The following is a 19,978-nucleotide window of genomic DNA, read 5'->3' as shown; positions in this document are numbered from 1 at the left end:
CCATAAGGGCCGAAGAACAAAAGGTCGTAATGGTAAAATCTCTGGGGCGACGGGGTCATAGTAAAGCAACACAAAAGATACCTGACCAAAAGGGTCGCAGTCGACATAAAGGACGAGAGAAAGATGATTTAGCCAAAGGGGTCATATCTGTCATTCACATCACTTCTTCTTATTTGCCACGAGAGCCATTGCATATTTATTTTCTATTACCGAGAGGGCCATCACTTCTTCTTATTTGATATCAGGGCCATTGCATATTTATTTTTCTGTTGTCTAGAGGAACATCACTTCTTCTTATTTGCCATGAGGTCCATTGCATATCTATTTTTCTGTTGCCGAGAGGGCCATCACTTCTTCTTATTTGCCATGAGGGCCATTGCATATCTATTTTTCTGTTGTCAAGAGGACCATTCATACAAACATGACAAGAGGGCCATTCATATCATTCATACAAACACGCCAAGAGGGCCATTCATACAAACATGCCAAGAGGGCCATTCATACAATTGCCAAAAGACCATTCACAAAAGCTACTAGATATTGTCAAGAGATAAAGCGATATAAATCCGATCAAGTGACTGCAATATTCGCTCCGAGAAACAAAGTGATGTAAATCCGGTCAGATGGTCGCAGTATTCACTCCAAAGATTAAAGACGATGTAAACCCGTTCAGGTGATCGAAGTATCCGTCATTAGAATCCACCAACGTTACTCAGTAGGTAGAAGCAGATTTACAGCCGCCAGATGGAGCAGGCTAACCAAATCAAATCCAAACATATGCAGAGCAATCGTGGAACTTCTTCTTACGCAACGAGTCGAGATAGAGTGCCCATGAGAGTCAAGATCTCCGGTCAGGACTTGGAAGATCACTCCCAACTATGCTCAGCCATACAAGAATGTTTTATCTGCTTATCTGCTTTGCTTTTATTATTCCGCAATCGGTCGAATGCACATCGGCACACACATAAAGGTGTTCGCGCATAAGGGATATCCTTTTCCTCCAATCGAGTCGAACTACAAGTGACTTGATCCCCAAGAACGGGGATATATAGGCGGACTCAATACCAGCGAGTCAGTCACGCTCCGATCAATCACACCCGACCTCCGAGTCTTGTAACCAGGGAATTTGAGATCTCTTTAAATTTGCATTTGGAAGTCATAATTGAGTCGAACTACAAATGGCCTGAATTCTCATGAAACCTGAGATATGTAGGAAGCCCAGAAACCAGGGTCCGACCACGTATTTGAAAATTGCATAAAAATGAGAGGTAGAGTGAGTTGGGTCAGTCAAAAATCAGGGTTAGTAAATTTCATTGCTCAGGAATGGCCTTGCCATCCCTGAACACCAAAGGGGCAGTTGTTGACACCTAATTCTTGACCTCCCATAATTTATTTTAATTACCCAGAGTCCTTGGATATTAAGCAGAGTGAAATATGTAGTTTTCTACAAGTCAAAATGATTTTATAAAATTATTTAGATAATGTTTGCCATTTCATTTGGCAAAATAACCTCTATTATAATATGAATTCATTTTTAGAAAATAACTTTTATCTTTAAACGACGTATGTACCGTTTTCCTAAGATATCTAGTTCAAACCATAACCAATTCCAATAATGATGTGAGTTGTTTTTACAATTACAAATACAATACAACATTTTAAAAAAGATGGAATAACATAAGTAATGTAGGAGGGATAGACTAGGGGTGTACCAAACCCCTAGTTAACCATTTTCACCCATGGTTGTGCCTCCATGTCATTTTCACCCATGACTGGGCCTTCAATATATATTAGCTTCCCTTTTTTTTTTTTTTCTCGGACTCAATAAATCTTTGAAAGAATTTTCCTATTGGGCCAAAGTCCTAATAGGGTGGCTGGACCTAGGCTCAAATGGCCATGCAGTGAAGAAGGAAAGAAACAAGGACCCTGGTTAGTTTATATTTTACTGATCTTATCACATACATGGCTGTACACACATACATATTATCCTATCTATTCACAAGTCATCTAGTACGCATATGCACTTCCATGCCCGTAGACTTTATTAGAGAAGACTTGGGTGGTGGGGAGGAAAAGTCATCACCATCCGTATTCCTGATGCCACACAAGTTCCAAGGGGTTTCATGAACCTCCGGCATGGCTGGTCACCAAGGGAAGGTTCAGACCAAGCTCCCCTAAACTGCTTTGTTCTCCCAACAAATACAGCCATGGAGGACACAGACTTACATATCCATACACAGGCTTGGAATAGATAGAACAAGTCTAATGCACATTGTTATAGGATAGCCAAAAACTAATAGGAATAGGTAAAGAGTATGAAGAGAGGAGATGAATGGACAATGGGCAGATGTAATGTTCTAGTAAACCAAAACCAAGACAACTGACTATAACTTAGACAAGGGTGAAGTAGCATACATGGATATAAATGTGATCAAAGCTAGACTAACCAAACTATCACAACATAAGCAACTACATAGGGGTAGCATAAATCAAAGCGGTCTTGAACCAAGTAGACATTATGTAAACAAAATAAGTAAAGGCACATAGACATAGTGGGATCAAGAGTAAGCTACAGGACATAGATAGGGGATAGCCAAGATACAAATTAGGCATATGGATATAGGTTAAGAAAACCTCTGTACTGGTACAATGCAAACAGAAATTAGCAGATTTAACATTTACAGAGGGTATATAGAGTTATTCATATGATTCCCACAACAAGTATAGATGACCTATGCACAGCCAAAGTAGGTGTCCGCACAACCTTTATATGCCATATTTTTTAGCCATGGATAATTCTCACACATGATGCAAGAGATGTGCAGGAAGACAGGCTTTGTAACTCTCACTACAACAAAATATGCTTTTAGCGGCACTTATTTTACGGCAATAACTTTATTGCCGCTAATTGTATTCTAGAATCAATTATTATGGGCAATAGCAAACTTTAGCTAGTAAACTAATATATTTTGTTGGGGCTATTACTATATTTGTACATATTCTTTTACTATATTTTCACATATTCTTTTAGAAGAAAAAGAAAAAGTTGCCTCGCAACTCCAAAAGATTAGTTCATTTACCTCCAATTATTTTTATTCTCTGAAATTCAAATAGACGATCTCTGTCTTTATAACGCTCTCTCTTCTCTATCGCCCCCTCTCTTTCTCTCTCTGCTCTGTATTTCAAATCGATAATCTCCATAGCTTCTGTAAGTTAAGCTCAAAATTTGTACGTATGCGTCGCGTATATTTGAATTTGTGTTTGAATTTAGTTGATTTTTTGTGAATTTACCAGATTTGATACTGTAGAGTTTGCTTTGAGAAGTGTTGTTTGGTGATTATGTGATTCAATTGATCATTTTACTGAAATTGATGATTTCAGTGCGATATTTAGCATTAAGTTGAGAAAAATAGGGCTTTTATTGCTGCTTTATGTACTCAATTGATCATTTTACTGGAATTGATGAGTTTTTGTTTGATTTTTTACAGTAAGTTGAGAAAATAGGGTTTTGATTGCTGCTTTATGTGATTCAATTGATCATTTTTGTATTTTACTAGAATTAATTAGTTTTGTGTGATTTTTGACACTAGGTTGAGAAAATAGGGCTTTGATTGCTGGTTTATGTGACTCAGTTGATTATTTTATTGGAATTGATATTTTTTCTGTGATTTTTGGTAGTAAGTTGAGAAAATAGGACTTTGATTGCTATTTTATATGACACAATTTATCATTTACTGGAAATGATGGATTTCCTACAATCCGAAATTTTATTTCTCAGAATCATGCATAGATTTCCTTCGCTATTCACCATTAGTAGCCGAGATGTGCCAAAATTTTGAGGTAAGAAAATGAAAATCCCTTAGCGATTCAGGATTTCTCGTCTTTATGATTTCGTTTGGCATTCTGTAATCTCCTTTTGAATATCATGTGATTTTTTGTACTTTTCCGGATATCGGTTGTATTATTAAAAAGAGAAACTTATGTATCTGAATTGAAACAATTAATTTGATTATTTTGGATCTTATGCGGATTGACATTATTGTGGATCTTATGGAAGAAGGTGATTCAATATTGTATTTACAGAGTTCTATAAGTTCTTTCTAGAAGAACAGTAATCTGATTGGAAAATCAAATTATTTAAGTTGTTTTTGTTTGGGATTTCGTATGTCTCATATTGAATATCATGTGAATTATTTCTCTTGATTGATTTTGATTGTGACCTTTTGATTGTGTATGTTATAGTTTATGGAGACCAAGAGAAGCCACCATTGATAACTTATCCAGATTTGGCTCTAAATCGTAAGTGAGAGTTTGTGTATAAAAGTGAACTTGTTTGATTTGTTTCAAAGAAGATACTCGAGCTCACTCATAGTAAATTTCCTTTCCTATTACATCATTTTTTGACATTTTGCTAGCTGAAACTGTTAGTTAATTTATATCTATGATAGATCTATGGCCATGTGGGAGTTGGACTTATGATGCTTCATCAGTTTGGTGGTATCAATGGAATCTGTTTCTACACCGGTAGAATATTTGAGTCCTCAGGTATCAATCCCTCCGTGTCAAATATCATTTTTTTTGTCTCTCTTTCTTTAATTTTACTCTTCTTTGGTGTGTGTGCGCGCGCGCGCATGTGCGTGTGTGTGTTACACATTAATTTCAGTTAATTATATTCTAATTTAATTATTCTTCCCTCACCGATTCATAGTTTCTAAGTTGATTTTTGTATATCTAGGGTTGGAGTTTCCATCTTTTTCTGGCAAAATCAAATGATCACTCCACCGGCTAGGGCTGGAGCTCGTTATGATTACCTCGTCAATCTCCTCTTGATCAGCGGCAGTGGTAAGATTTTTCAATAAGTTTCGTGGTCTGTAGTCCTGCGATCTTGGTGTTGAAATGTGACACTATCACACTCCTCAGTTCTAAGTAAATATGTCAGTTGTTCACACATCAAAGAATGTCAATTTAGTCTTGCCCTTTTCAGAGGTTAAACGCATCATAATTTACTACAAATTTCAGGTGTTGCAACTGTGACGTTTGGCATGGGACTCGGTAAGAGTTGTTACTCCAGTTACATAAGCCCCCCTTGAGAAACTGTAATATTGACTCTTAATGATGAATTTTTGCGGAATGCAAATGACGAGTTCATGGTGCTTAATCTTTAGTACGAGATCTTTGCATGACCCAAATTTTGATGTACTTGGCCCGTGGATTGATTGTTTTCTTCATTTTTTGTGCACACTATCTGCTGTTGTTAACTGATGCTTTTAGATTGCTGAGACTCTACATTAAACTACACCTATTTAACTTGACAAGTCACAGTGTTATACTCCACAGACCTACCTCAAGATGTTGTCCAAGTTGTTAGTTTCCCTGTAATTTTGTCTCGTTTCATGCAAATTTGTCTCTGAGTTTAAAAATGACTCATCTCTAATAGGATCGAGCTGTATCTTCTGCATGTATAAAGCAATCAAGGAGCAACTTTCAATTTTAAGTGCCACTCTATTTTGTTGAGTATGTCTATAAAATTTATTGCCACAATATAATGGTCTGATATGGTTCTTAAAGCATAAATGTTGACCTTTTCTTATCCTACACCTCTTCTTTTGCCTTTCCGCTGCATCTTACACATCTATGGTTCCTTTCATTTGATAGTGTGTAACTAAAGTATACACCAGTTGGCAGTAAACTACCTTCTTGGCTGTTGAATTAGTATTCATGTAGATGTGAGCATGAGTTTTAGGCATCTACTAATCGTGGTTTTGTGTTAACTACTGTTCTGTTCTATTATTTTCATTTTGTTGTTGATGTTTGTCTCAATGTCATGCCCCTTTTTTTGGTAGGTCCTGGTTCCTGTCTCATTTGGCTTTTGTTATGGAGTATGAGCAACCAAAGGTGGAGAACTTTTTGCTAGAATAGCACCGCTGTAGATTTAGTGAAAGATGAGGTTATACACATATCTCTAATTGTTTGTATTATTCCTATACTTGATAAGAATAAGATGTTATACTTATCATCTACATTTTTGTGTCAACAAACAGCAGGTTCGCTTCTTCTTTAATAACTAATATTCTTGTTAGCTACTATCATGCTATGGTAAATTTGAAAAATATTGACATTTTGTACAATGCACATCTTTCTAATGAGGTTCCGTTCTCAAGTTGTTGCTTTTATTTTCCTGTAAGAAATTTGTCACAGGGATTTGAAACTGGAGAACAATTTTCTTGATGTCCTTTACCATGGCTAAAAATTTGCGATTTTGGTTATTCCAAGGTTTGTCCTGTTTTCTAGGTGAGAAGCTTGCTTGTGTTACATTTATCATGGCATTAGTTTACTTTTTTATAGTCTATCAAGCAATCTGGATCATTTTTGTCATGCCTAATTTAATTGGCATCTATTTAACTTTATTAGGCTATAGATGGAATAGAGGATACACGTGCAAAAGCTTACATATTAACTCGTACAAAGCGTAAGGATGGTAGACCATTGGATGAGGATTCTTTAAATACAGTTGTAAGATTTCTTATACCATTTTATCTTTCAGTACTGATTAAGCTTATGAGTTGGAGCTTTGTTGTTGATGCTGGAATCATTGATCAATTGCTGGGTTCAGGTGTGTGAAAATTATGGTTACCGGACTTAGTTTTGAACTTGAAAATTGATTGGAAAAAAGAAAAAAAAATCTGGACATCGAGAGCTTTTAATTAGGGGAATAGTTGACTGAATTGGAATTGGTACCTTGTTTCAAAACTCAGCCTAGTTACTAGTTTGGGAATTGGTTCCTTGCTTGATTCTTATTGTTAGCTGTTGTAGTTCAATTGTTAAAATGAGGAATTGGTGAGCTGCAACTGATCTGTTGAAGCTTAAAGCAAGAAAGGTCCAGGAACCATCCAGTTTGTTTGACCGGTTTCCTTTGTTAAAAAACAATTGTGGTTGGAACAATTTAGAACCACAGTGTGTTTTAGAAATTTGGGTTAAATCTACTGGTGTTGGAGTTGAATTCCTCACTGATGTGTCTTTAAATTGCTCAGTTCTTCCATCAATTTACTGCTTCTAAGTTTCATTACACTGATTTTGTACTTTTCACATGGCACACGTTTATTTCTAGCAGCATGTTTTCGTACAGATATCGAATAAAGTTGGCTCTATTAAAGATCCTCCAGATATTACATATGATCGCGATACAAGCTGCCATTGTTTCTCTAGGAAAAGAAATAATGGCTCATTTCCTTGTTTTTCCATTGTTGGAACACATTCTTATTGTTTTGATAATTCATACTTTTGTTTACAACCAGAAGACAAGAACGTGTATGTATTGAGTTTGATTGTTCTTGTTTTAAATGAATGACATTTTGAGTTTGGTAATTCTTCTATTACTACCTTCAAATTGATTTCTCTTGTGATTTTTGTTGTTGATGCTATAAAAGAGTGTTGGTTAAATATGTGAATTAAGGTAAATTCATATCAATTTTAGCCCATAATATTGCCACTAAAATAGGTCTCTCCTTTACTGGCAATAATAACAGTTGCTGCTAAATAAATGCCGCCAAAAGTAATTACTTTTAGTGGCAATAATATGGGTCTTTACCAGCACTCGAAATAAATGCCACTAAAGGCTTTAGCGACCCTAGATCTAATGGCATTAACTCAATTGCTGCTAAATGCTTTTGCGGGAATATAAAAGGAAAATTTATTGCCGCTAAAAGCATATTTTGTTGTAGTGTGGTCTAATTTGCGGGCCCGTGACATAAACGGAGTTTAAGACTGAAATGTCCCTTTATTTTTATGGGCGGAAGACATCAATAAGTTTGGGATCATGTGGAGGACAGTTCAAAGACTTAAATTTTTTTTAGCTTGACTAACGTAAGGTAATGTAAATAATTAAACATTCAGGGACAACCCCTCCTTACTTTGTTGTTATGGAGATTGGACTACTTGTGCAAGATCAAGGGTAAGAATAACATTTGTGTAACTGTAGACAGCTGAGCTAGGTGCAGACTTTTATGTTCTCTTTACTATCTTTAAATTAATGTATTGCTACTCTTTGCACATGAATGCTGTCTCTCCTTTTATTAGTTATGTTTAGTGGTGGCAAAATCAACCCAAAACCGATCAACCCGTTCGGTGTTTCTCCGGATTGGGTCATGACCCCGAAACAACCCATCATTTTGGCGGGTTAGTCTGGGCTGCTCAACGGGAAGTTATCAACCCATGAACCCTAAATATTTTAGCTTCAATCTGGTGAACTGGTTATTCACAAGTACACTCAGTTCACAGTTTATATATACTCTTCTAAAGCTTTACCACATACTTAATGGAAAGCTTTACCACATACTTAATGGAAGGCATATTTAGTAATTTTTAATCATAATATTATTTATACATTATTCTTTAAATATTTCACTTAATTGATAGTCCATTACTGTTGAGTTTAAAGTCTACAAATGCATTGAGTGAGAGACTTTAAAGGTGAAGTATGAATTGGGAAATGGAGGGAAACAAAAGTGGAGGGAAATGAAAGTTTGAAAAACAACCTTTCAAGTGAGCACTTCTCCCACATTGGTGGTTGAAAGTGTTATGTGTGTGCTTATATTAAGCAACATATTCTCCAGCTCATAAAGGGTTGAGAAGAGGACCATGGCAATTAATCATGGCCAAATGATCGATTGATACTTAATATTTTCAATCCGGATAATTTAACTTAATTAATTAAATTTGAATTTTTTTCTTTCCAACGGAATTAATTTTCCCAACGACATAACGATGACCAACAAGGCCATCTCCTTCAAACCGTGACACTTCCACACCGATCGATCAAAATAATGACAACATATTCTCCAGCTCATAAAGGGTTGAGAAGAGGACCACCCTCGCGCCGTCGTCGTCGCTCGGCTCGACTTTGGTCAAATGATCTGATTGATACTTAATATTTTCAATCCGGATAATTTAACTTAATTAATTAAATTCGCGGATTTTTTTTTCTTTCCAACGGAATTAATTTTCCCAACGGACATAACGATGACCAACAGTCATCTCCTTCACCGACCAGGCACTTCCACACCTGATCAGATCAAAATAACAGGCTATAAATTTTCAGAGGCTTCGCCTCATTTTTTACACACTGAAAACGAAAAACTGAAAAATTGTTTACTTTTACGAAAAGCGCAGTTTTCTTTCCCCTCATACTACATTCTTTTCAAAACAAAAAATCAGTAAGTGTCGTGTGATTGCTACCATTCGTTGAGTTCGCTGAAATTCTGCAATTTCCATTGCCAATATTACAGAATAGAATTTCGTTCTATCCTGGGAAGAATTAATCCAAACCTTTGACAACTGGAAGGGGATTAAATTCTTTAAGGAAACACAGTTTTTCTGTGGGCTCGAAATAAACATATTGTTCTTTAGTTTATGTAAACATATTACAATTTGATTAATAGGAATCACAATTACTTGCATGGGTATAAGGATAATTACAAAATTAAAAAAAGTTATAAACGACAAACTGAATTTTGTGAATATTAACTGACAACTTAATTTTATTACCATCAAACGTGATTTTCATGAGCGTGCTCCTTGTCTTATTTTGCCTTCTCGTTATATATACCAGGCAATCCTTTACAGAGAGCACTTTTGACACGACTGTTTAAACTTTGCACAGCACATTCAAATACAGAAAAACATATACAGCTGTTAGATGAGGTACTAAACTGACCAAGCCAAAGGTGTTTCCGGTTATTTTTTTGCTTCATCGAATAAATTTGAACAATAAAGTGTCATCTATGTTTAGTTTTTGTAATGCCTGTCTAAAAAAGTCTTTGTTCGTGAATGATTATTCATCACTCAATGATGATTCCTCTAGTCTAAGACAGTATAACGTTTTTATCACAAACTTAGCAAACTGAAAATAATGCATCTGCTATTCGACGCAGTACTACAATATCACTATTTGTTTGCTTTTGTTAGCTTTTTTGGGCTCTTAAATCAATGTTTGTCCACGAGTTCATGTGTGGGAATGTTCGAGTTAAGTTGGGCGGGTTTGGTTATAACATACTTTTTAACCCAATTTGACCCAAGTATATCTTATCTGGGTTGGGTTTTGACCCATTCATTGAGTTAATCCATTTTGACCCAACACCGTTTGACCCAACCCGCCCATTTGCCACCACTAGTTATGTTATTGTCTTCAAGGGTTCTTCTGAATTCGATAATATTCAGTTCCCATCATAACGTTCTATTTTTAAATATTTTAAAACCCTTTAAAAATCATAGTAAGACGAATATTACCTGCCGACAACATAAAGAATACCACCTCGGCCACGGGTTATGATGGGAAGGATAAGATTCATTCATCCTAAATCAGAGGTCTCCGGTTTGAGCTCTAGGAATGGAAAGAAACTCCTAAGCTTCCCTTTTTAATTGGCTTCACATGGCGCGAATACCACTACAAGAAAAATAGCCTTTAGCGAGGGGAAATTTCGACGTTAAAAGCCCAAATCCGGTCGCTATAAGTCAATAACGACCGGAGGAAAACCGGTCATCACCGGTCATTAAAAGCTCCGTCGTTAAAGCTTAACGACTGGATTTCAAGTCCGTCGTTAAAGATACTTGAGCGACAGGATAAATACCTGTCATTAAATCTCATTTTTAGCAACAAAATTTTCCCGTCGCCTAATTTATGATCCGGTCGTTAAATTTTTTTAATGACATCAACTAATTTAATCGTTACAAGTGCTTTCAACAGCCAAGATTTCCTTGTCTAATTCCTTACAACAACCAAAAATAGTAATAATTCCTGCAAATGCAATTCATATATATACACAGATACATATCCGTAAAAATTCCAAAATCATTAGCCATATATAATTTCATAGTTAATTCTAAAGCAAAGATATTACAAAAAGATATATATATATATATATATCCAAATTGTTTGACATTATACTTGTCAACCCCTAGCAAAAAAGTAATAGAATTGTAACATGTACAAATGAGAATATCTTTAAACAACCTCTAGAAAATAGGTTCCCTCTTGCTCTGCATTTTCACAAAAGGTAAAGCCATGTTTTGACTTCATTTCATACATAGTCCACTTATAGTCCCTCCGAAAGAAAGGATCCCAACCAAGGCAAGTCCCACTACTAACATCGTTGAAGACAAAAAGTCCTTGCAAACCTTCTCTGCAAATTTTCTTGCTCAATCAAGACACAGGATCAATGATATCAATCTCTACTGCAGAGCATTTCACAAGTAAAAGAAATCAGTTGAGGTGGAATTTTTTACTAGAAAAGAAACTGATTTCAACTTGAATATGAGAGGAGACATTGGTACCAAAGATAATTTCCTAGCTACATTTTTAGCAACATCCTCATTGCCAGTAGCATATTGCTCAGCATGGGACGAAAGAGTTTCTCTATGCCCCAATCCTCCCTTTATCCATAACAATAGGCTCAAGATCAACAAATACAGTTGCAAGCATACGTTTGCCGGTAAGTTTACTTGAACTAGCCATGGGCTCGCCGAAGAATGCAAATGAAAAATTCAGCTCTTGTGTTCTCTACAATGTTGCGTAATGTAAAATGCACATAAGGATCTTACATACTATAAGGAAAAAAAAATAGATTAACAATGATGCGCACTATATATATTTGTATATGTCAATAGGAAACTAAATCTTGTAAGTTTCAACTAATAAACACTTAATAGCTATCCCAAACATCTTATGTCTATTTCTGGGAAAATACTTCTCATCAGGTTTGACCTTTCCAGTATAATGCTCCATAGTGGGAGAAGATGATTTTTGCCATTTTATTGGTCATTTACAGTAATCACTGACCAAATACTCAACTATTTCTTCATACAGCTTTCCCCATAACTATTCTTTGAGTCTGAAACTTCAGTTTCTAGTATTGCTCTCCACACCAAAGAAGAAAAAATGAAAATTTGTAAAGAACGCGACCATCTAATCTTGAGCAGGTACAACAAGATACAAAAGAAAATTTAAAGCTAGAGAAAATGCTAACTATGTACTACTGATATCATCTTTCAACAACATCACCATAGTAGAAAGCATGACATCTCATATTTCCAGAAGCATGACATCTCATATTTCCAGGAACTAGAAGCAAAATCAGCGAAAGAATTCAATCATCTGATCTTGAGTAGGTAGACATGGCTCTTAACAAAATATAGAAGTAATTTAAAGCTAGAGAAAAGCCAAATATGTTTTTATACCATCTTTCAACAAGAAGACCACAAGAATAAGTATCACATCTCTAAATTCCAGGGACTATACTCACTTGTTCTCATCAGGATGGCAACTCCTTGCAAGCACTCGATAAGCTAAACAAGAAAAAAAGGAGAATGAAACATATGATGAATGCAATGAATCATGAATGTATATATCTTTTTGAACTACATAGTTCTTAAAGCAACCTATAAATAGTTCAAATTTATAGTCAAAATTCACAGACATAAGAGATTAGCGAATTCTAGTAGGAAATTCAATGCCCAACTATCTCTCTTATGCAGGCCAAAATAGCAAGTACACACTTACGATTAAAAAGATATGTCAAATTCTCCCAAGCATGGCCTATTTAATTATAGAGGGGCATGCTCCAAACGAGAAAAAAAAAAACAATATACTTCTCATTTCTTTGTGGACTAGCCATACTATAAGAAGATATAGCCATAGTAGCAGATGGTTATCAGACAGTTGAGAGTGTGTAGATGAATGGTTTCCTAAAAGAAAGTGAATACAATAGCCAATAAAGTACATGTATTAACACTTTGGTCAATTACTGCAATTCTAGTCAATCCGCTCAGCCTAGTTGCTAGATGGCTAAAAATTTCCCAAATTCGGCGTTCAAGCCGGACAATCATGTGTCATAATTATTCCTTTAGCACATTCTGCTTCTCAATTGTTATAATACCCTCTAAGATCATAATACTTAAGGCGATATTTTTGACTGTGTCCTCAAGTCATCAACCGATGGGTAGAAACTAGAAACTACCAATGTCTTCATAAAAGGATGTCTGCTAAAAATGTGAGCACATCTACCGTACAGGTAATTAGTTGCAGCTCCATATATATTTAGCAACGTCCTTAACACATGAATGAAGGTTTTAGATATTGTTAAAGAATAATGCTCCAGGACATAACAAGTAACCATTTGGTTTGAATAAAAAGAGAAGAATGTGAACTGGTCCGCTACATTCTTTATTCAAAAAGATAGAAAGATGCCACTAAAATTTGAAACTTCATCTATACTGTGCAATTCTCCATGCAGCCAGATCCTCAAACTAGTACACTGGGGAAAAGTATAATTGAAAGTAACCTTCAAAGTGACATGTATTAGAACACTTGTTAACCAAACACTAGCTAAATAAGTAATAAACTCCATCACATACAGTTTAAATTACTAGTTTAAGTAGCTGGACCTACAAGAAACAAATAGTTTTCAAGTATAGAAAATAGCAATATCATGGCCAAAATGCAATTCCATTGACATATATGGCTACCTACCATCAATTATTCTAATTATAACAAATATTTACTACCCTCTCAAGGACCAAACACTAAAGAGCCAGATACCAACAGATATGCAAACTGTGAAACTTAAGAGCCACTACCAAGATATAAAGAACATTAAAAAACAAAAATTACCAATGAAACAAGATTATGCCAAAAGAAACTCCAACATGTACCAGAGACAAGAGGTTCATAGTTTTTCGAGCACATTCATTGAGATATGCCACATTCCAAGTTTGTGATATTGGAACCATGTAGCAACAAGAGGACCTCATCTACCTTTTTTGTTGCAAGTCATGCCACATGCTATGTTTCTAGGAGAAATGTATATTTTTTGGTTAGATTGTTTAAGGTCTACAAAAGAATTTATTGAAATAAATGTAAAGTACAGTACTAGGTAAATAATTCAGTGTAAAGCTCTCCTGTGTGATTTGTGGGCTATTGCACAGAAGCGGGGTTTACCCTGTGCGCACCCGAAGGGTAGCGGCTGCGGGTTCCCTTGTCATAAAAATAAATCAGTGTAAATATAGAATAAGATACCTTATAGTTGCTACTGTAATCTGTTCATCATTTTCGCCCCAAAACAACTGTATAGAAACCTCCCGAGGTCAACCTATTGAGCTGTGACCTGCAACTTTTGATTTAACTATATGGCATTAGCATAAACAATATATGCCTACTTGTACAAGTGTCCTAATTGTGGGATAAATAATACCTCAATTTATCCGAACAATAACAACTTTGTGCTACCACTTCTGCACAGGACAAAAGCTATTGCATACACAACCCCAAATCTCAACGCTTTGAAAACAAGAACCGAATTTTATTCTTATCACTTTAAACATAAATGAAGTAGAGAATACACCCCCACAATATCATGGATTTTCAGCTTCAGAAAATCAAAATTTCCAAAATACAAAATGAAGCTACATCATTAGCTAAAATAGAAGGTCATTGTGTAACACAGTTTTTCACACCATTACTGATCTTAGGACACGATGAGCAATATGTTTGTAAATCTTCAGTTCCAAATGACAAATTGTACTAGTTCAATTGATATGAGTCAATTTCCCAAGCAAGACATCTTTAATTGGCAATTAATTAATCACAAATATAATTGAACAAAATGTGTTTGTTTTTCACACATCCGTAGGTTTAGAGATTTTGGAAGAAACTTACCGTGATGAGAAAGAGAAGGAAACTGTAAGATCCTTAATTTTTTTGACAATTGCAGGTGAAGACATATTTGTCTTAGATGACGAGCGGTTTTCATGGAAATTGATAAGTCTGCATAAGTTGTATCTTGATAAAAATAAGGAGGAGGTTAAGGGTTTCTTTTGGGGGAGGGAGGATAGTGGGTTTTGGGCCGACTGTGGGTTGGTAAAAGAGTGGGAAAAAAGTGGCGCTCTTTTTTCACTAAATAAATTTGTTTTAACGACCGGATATGGTACTTTTTAACAATCAAATACTATCTGCTCGTTAATGTTGGACTAAAAACTAGCTTTAACGTCCGGAAAAGAAATTGGTCGCTATAAATACACGTATAACGACTGGATTTATGTCCCTTCATTAAGAAGTGGTCGTTAAAGGCTAACTTTCTTGTAGTGTACGGATTAATTGACCGGGTGAGAAACCAAAAATAAAAATAATAATAATAACATAAAGAATAAGATTGAATAAATCCATTGATTTCACATTTTACGCAATTGTAAACTCAATCTCTTCTTCTTCAACTTGTGACTACTTAGCCTGTACTCCACTTTTTATTCTTCTTCAACTCATGAGTACTAAGCCTAATGTTTATACAAGGTAGATAGTCCAGCAAACACCAATGGCCTTAGCCAACATTTTTGCATAAAAATGTCCGCAAAATCAAATTAGTCCGAATGTGTGCATAATGCATGGATTCTAGTATTTCCCCTTCTCCTCAACTCATTCTTGTCTTATCTCATTAAATTTGCCACTTTATTTGTATTTACACTACCTTGCACTTGGTGTTCAACACTAGGCAAATCAAAGGACTCGTCTTATTTGTGAATTGTGATGCCAAAGAGTTGGCTGAATCAAGAAACTTGTGCAGAAATTGTTCTTCTACTCGACAGAATGAAAGTATTAGCTCTGGGCCTTGGCGCCCTCTTGGGATCTATTTCATTATATGGAGAGTATGGAAGCATATTAGTTAAATTGCAGTTGGTGAGTTTAGTGTTTTACTTCTTATAATAAGATTGGCAGTCCAGTTTTGTCAAGTAAAGCTTTCAGTTTGTTGGTTGTATGTTGTTGTATCATGCATGTGTTATCACTCTACTGCTTTGAAATTCGAGACCATAACATAAATCATTGGGAAAAAGAAAAGGTATTGAAGAACGGATTTCAAGATTTTTCTTTTGGGGAAGAACTAGACAATTTGCAGGATTCCATCATCTAATTTCTCACATGTTACTCTGAATACCATATGCAGCATTCTCGAAATTGCATTTATCTTCCCCTCTTTTAATCTATTTTGCGCTTCATATGTGAACGGTCGTTTGTTTGCTGCTGCAAATTACATTTAAAAGAGCCTTGGATTTCCGTTTAGCAAGGGACTATTAACTGTATTCAATTTGAAAGAGATTCTAATGAAAAGCTTCCGCTCCTTGGTGTTCACTACACTGGTTCGTCCAGTTAGATATAACAGGTTACAATTCATGGTATTACATGTCTTTCTAGAAGGAAATCGTGTTACACTTTTTTATTTTATTTTTTGGGAAAATCTTGCAATTGATAGTTCATCTTACTTGTCTCTTTTTGACTCACTAGTTCTGTATACGTGCGTTGCACGTGTATTCCTTGCTAATTAATATAAATATTTTAAAACGATATAAATAATTTTAGAGAGCCTCTGATGACTAATGAGTTATGAACACATATACAAATACATAACAAAAAGTTGTTGGTTGTACAGAAATTCAATAAACATATGTTTCCGGAAGACACTAGTAGATAATTGTCAATTTCATGCTATATACCTGCAAAAAAAAAATAGTTATTTGTGATATATTTATTTATTAGTCACTGGTGTCAGAAAATAGAGTTGATGTATATAAAATATAATTGCACGTAAATATACCTTCTAATACAAACTTTTGAATCCTTTCATATGTAAACTTGACATAAAAATATTACTGTTGAATTGTAAAAATATAACTCTATTGCGAAATATAATACAACAATTGTGTGTACATTGTTGGTAGTTTGATATTTTTTTTTTTGTTTAATTGTAAAAACCATAAAATTAAAGAACTTGAACAATAAACACATACCTGGAAGCATGAGAAGGGTCATATGGTTGAACCAGGGAAGGCAGAAGTCCCCAAACTTGATCATGAGTGAAACAACAGCTACACCAAATCTCTCAATTTGCAAACTTATTGTCTCTTTCTCTTTCTTTTTAATGGTGAAGAGAGAAATTCTAATTGATAATGTATATTTAATATTTCTATATTGCATTTTCAATGCAAAACTTAAATTGATAACGGGGGTTGGAAATCGAAAAAGTTGGTATGGACGTGCCGAGTAGATGGAAACCATGGGAATACTGAGTACAATGTGACATGAAGAGATTTAAACAAATTAATAGGAAAACAAAAAGACTTCATATAAAAGAGATAACTAGTAGTAATAATTATACTAAGATAGAGATAAATGGAATATGAAAACTGAAATTGAGAATTGCAAAGTTTAGGTTGAATTTGGTGGATAGATGAAACCGTCGGCCTAAGTTTAACATGTCATAAAAAAAGATCACAATAATTAGAATATTAAATAGGATAACAAAGAGACTGTAGAAAAGAGATCAATAGTGATAACTAAGAAACATATAAATAGAGTATTTTTAACTTTTTGTCAATTATTTAACTGGAAAGTAATAGAAAAAAGTTTTAAACTTTAGGTGAGGTTCTACATTCCCTTCTTTATAACCAGAATTATTGCATCTCTACGTGTTCACAATAGTAGTAATTTATCATTCATTGGATTTCATCAATTAACTCAGATTTGATGCAACAAAATTTAATATTTTGTAAGAAGTTATAATGGTTAATCAACTTCTGAAGGGTATTATCGTAATCCAACTTTCAATTATGGGGCTTCCCACTTTTAGTATAATATGATTTATTGATCTTCCAAAGGAAAGCTAGAAGCAAGGGAAGAACTATTGAATCCCATTTGTCAGAAATTATACTTGTGTTTTCCTCCATACCAAACACACCCTACATATGAGTTCTAGGTGCTTGCAATCCCAATCATAGCAAGAAGTCAACAACCATCTTTTCTTTGCTCAACATCACATCTGTTCCGTGCAAAATAGGTTATTCGCCGGACCACTTTTGACCTTTTGAGGTGCTGGAACCCATGTGCTCTTTTTGATCATTATCCTCTTCGTTTATAGATGACTGGGACAGTCTAACATTTCACAACAGATGCTGAAATTAGATTTTTTTTTTTTAATTAAAACAACTAGCACTAGGCATAGTTGTGAATTTTATTAAAGAAGTTATGTACAGAATTGGAAAGAAAGCGAAAAAAAAAAAAAACAAAAGTAAAAAAGGTTACAAGGCCAAAAGTGCCTAGAAATCAAAGATAAAACAACCTAAGTAGCTATATCTAGCCTAATGAATGCATGACCATTTCAAGCCTTGGCTTGATTCCATTTCAGTCACCTCAAGCTCTTACCAGGTGCTATGTAATCAAATGCCAAAAGAAGTATCCTTCCAACTTGCAATTGTGCAACATCAGGCTTTACATGCTAGCCAAAGCTATCTATAATCTGAGTCTCCTGAACTTGAATATGAAAATATTTGAATATGACTGTTTATCTGTACTTATCATCTATCACTAAGGAGATTTTTCCAACAGGCTGAACATGATGTTAATACCACACACTGGATAGAATTTTCTTAGGAACAGACTCAAGAGCAGATAAACTTGATCTTGAAATGCCTCTACCTTGATATTCCTGTCAACAATGATCTGCAGCTTTCAGTGTTGCTACATTTGGACTTATGAATTGCATGCTTTAATCTGGCTCCCTTGGAATTACTATCTTAAATCTGAAGCTCGCAGACGCATTTTATCCATGTTTACAAGTTTCCTAGCTGCAGTTGGTAAATCAGTAAATAGCTCAAAATTAAGAGTATCTGCAAAATCAAAAACATAGTTAGTTAGAAAATCAGCAAGCTGGTTGCCCTCTCTCAGCACATGTCTAACTTGTATGAGTCCCTTCTTCCTCCATTCTCTGATCTTCTGCACCTCCATACTAATACTCCATGGAACTTCCCATTCCCCTTCTACTATCTTTATTAAATCAAGTGAATCAGTCTCCAAAATCAGTGGTAAATGCTGCTGTGTTACACAAAATATAATGCCATCATGCATTGCTTTTGCCTTTGCACATAGACAAGTTGTATCTGCAATCCTGCTAGCAGTAGCATGAATGAACTCTCCTTAATGATTTGTCACACAAAATGCAGATGCACTAGGACCAGGATTTCCCCTGGAGGCACCATCACTATTACATTTGAGCCATCCTACAGGAGGGCTAAACCATTGAACCAGTATGTACTGTATCAGAGGCCTATATTGTTCCAAATGTTGTACCAGCTGAGGCCAAGAGTTTGGCAAATTTGTCATCCATGGATATCTAGTTTTGGCCAGTTGGATGAGATTAAGATTAATCTCATATATGACCCTATGCCTAGACATGTTACCACCATGCAAAACTGTGTTTCTTCTTTTCCAAAGTTGCCAAAGTATGATTGCAGGAGCTGCTTGGTATAATGGTTTCAGCTTTGAAGAACACTTTGTGTCCCACCATTTCTTGATAGTTTGATTAACTTGAATAAAAGGGCCTTGCACACCTGCTGTTGCTGAGAACATCTTCCATATATCTGCAGCATATTGACTTGTCACAACTATATGGTTCATTGTTTCTTGTTGGGGCTGGTAACAAGACCTATATATAGATACAATAGCTATCCCCATCTTTGCAAGTACATCATCAACAGGTAATTTCTGCTTCCACACTCTCCACAAGAAGAAAGCAATCTTGAAAGGCAAACCTTTTGTCCAGAACTGCTTGTAACACCAGTTTGAGTCATCTCTTTGTCTTACTACTTCCCATGCACTACTAACAGTGTACTTACCACTACTAGTGAGCATCCACCAAGCCTTATCCATATTTTCTGAGGGAGTGTCAATGTGCATCTCTTTTCTTATATGATCAACAATATCTTCTGGCATAGTTTGTTGTAATGTCTGATAATTCCAAGTCCTATTCTCCGTAACATCTGCAACCTCCGGAATACTGTCATCCATAAGGAAATTAGCTGGCATAAGCTGGGCAAGAGGACTAAGTTTAGTCCAGTTGTCAAACCAAAAGTTAGCGTAAACCATTTGTTGGTTCCACCGCATCTC

General features: G+C 35.3%; 1 long non-coding RNA gene across 9 annotated transcripts; it reads left to right on the top strand.

Moving 5' to 3' along the window:
• The first annotated feature begins 2,957 nt into the window (after positions 1 to 2,957).
• LOC132045598 (uncharacterized) lies at positions 2,958 to 7,365 on the top strand. 9 transcript variants are annotated; one of them, XR_009412479.1, is made up of 9 exons: positions 2,960 to 3,228; positions 3,679 to 3,840; positions 4,243 to 4,299; positions 4,449 to 4,545; positions 4,736 to 5,052; positions 5,844 to 5,947; positions 6,042 to 6,096; positions 6,186 to 6,513; positions 7,112 to 7,365. It is a non-coding gene; the product is annotated as an uncharacterized LOC132045598 (long non-coding RNA). The 9 variants fall into 9 exon arrangements; XR_009412476.1 differs by having other exon boundaries at positions 2,959 to 3,228; positions 4,736 to 4,842; positions 5,020 to 5,052; positions 5,844 to 6,513; XR_009412474.1 differs by having other exon boundaries at positions 2,959 to 3,228; positions 5,844 to 6,273; positions 6,412 to 6,513.
• The last annotated feature ends 12,613 nt before the right edge of the window (positions 7,366 to 19,978 follow it).

Source organism: Lycium ferocissimum, unplaced genomic scaffold, assembly GCF_029784015.1.
Source record: "Lycium ferocissimum isolate CSIRO_LF1 unplaced genomic scaffold, AGI_CSIRO_Lferr_CH_V1 ctg7171, whole genome shotgun sequence".
In the NCBI taxonomy this organism is placed as follows: Eukaryota; Viridiplantae; Streptophyta; class Magnoliopsida; order Solanales; family Solanaceae; genus Lycium; species Lycium ferocissimum.
This window is presented reverse-complemented; position numbering and strand designations above follow the sequence as displayed.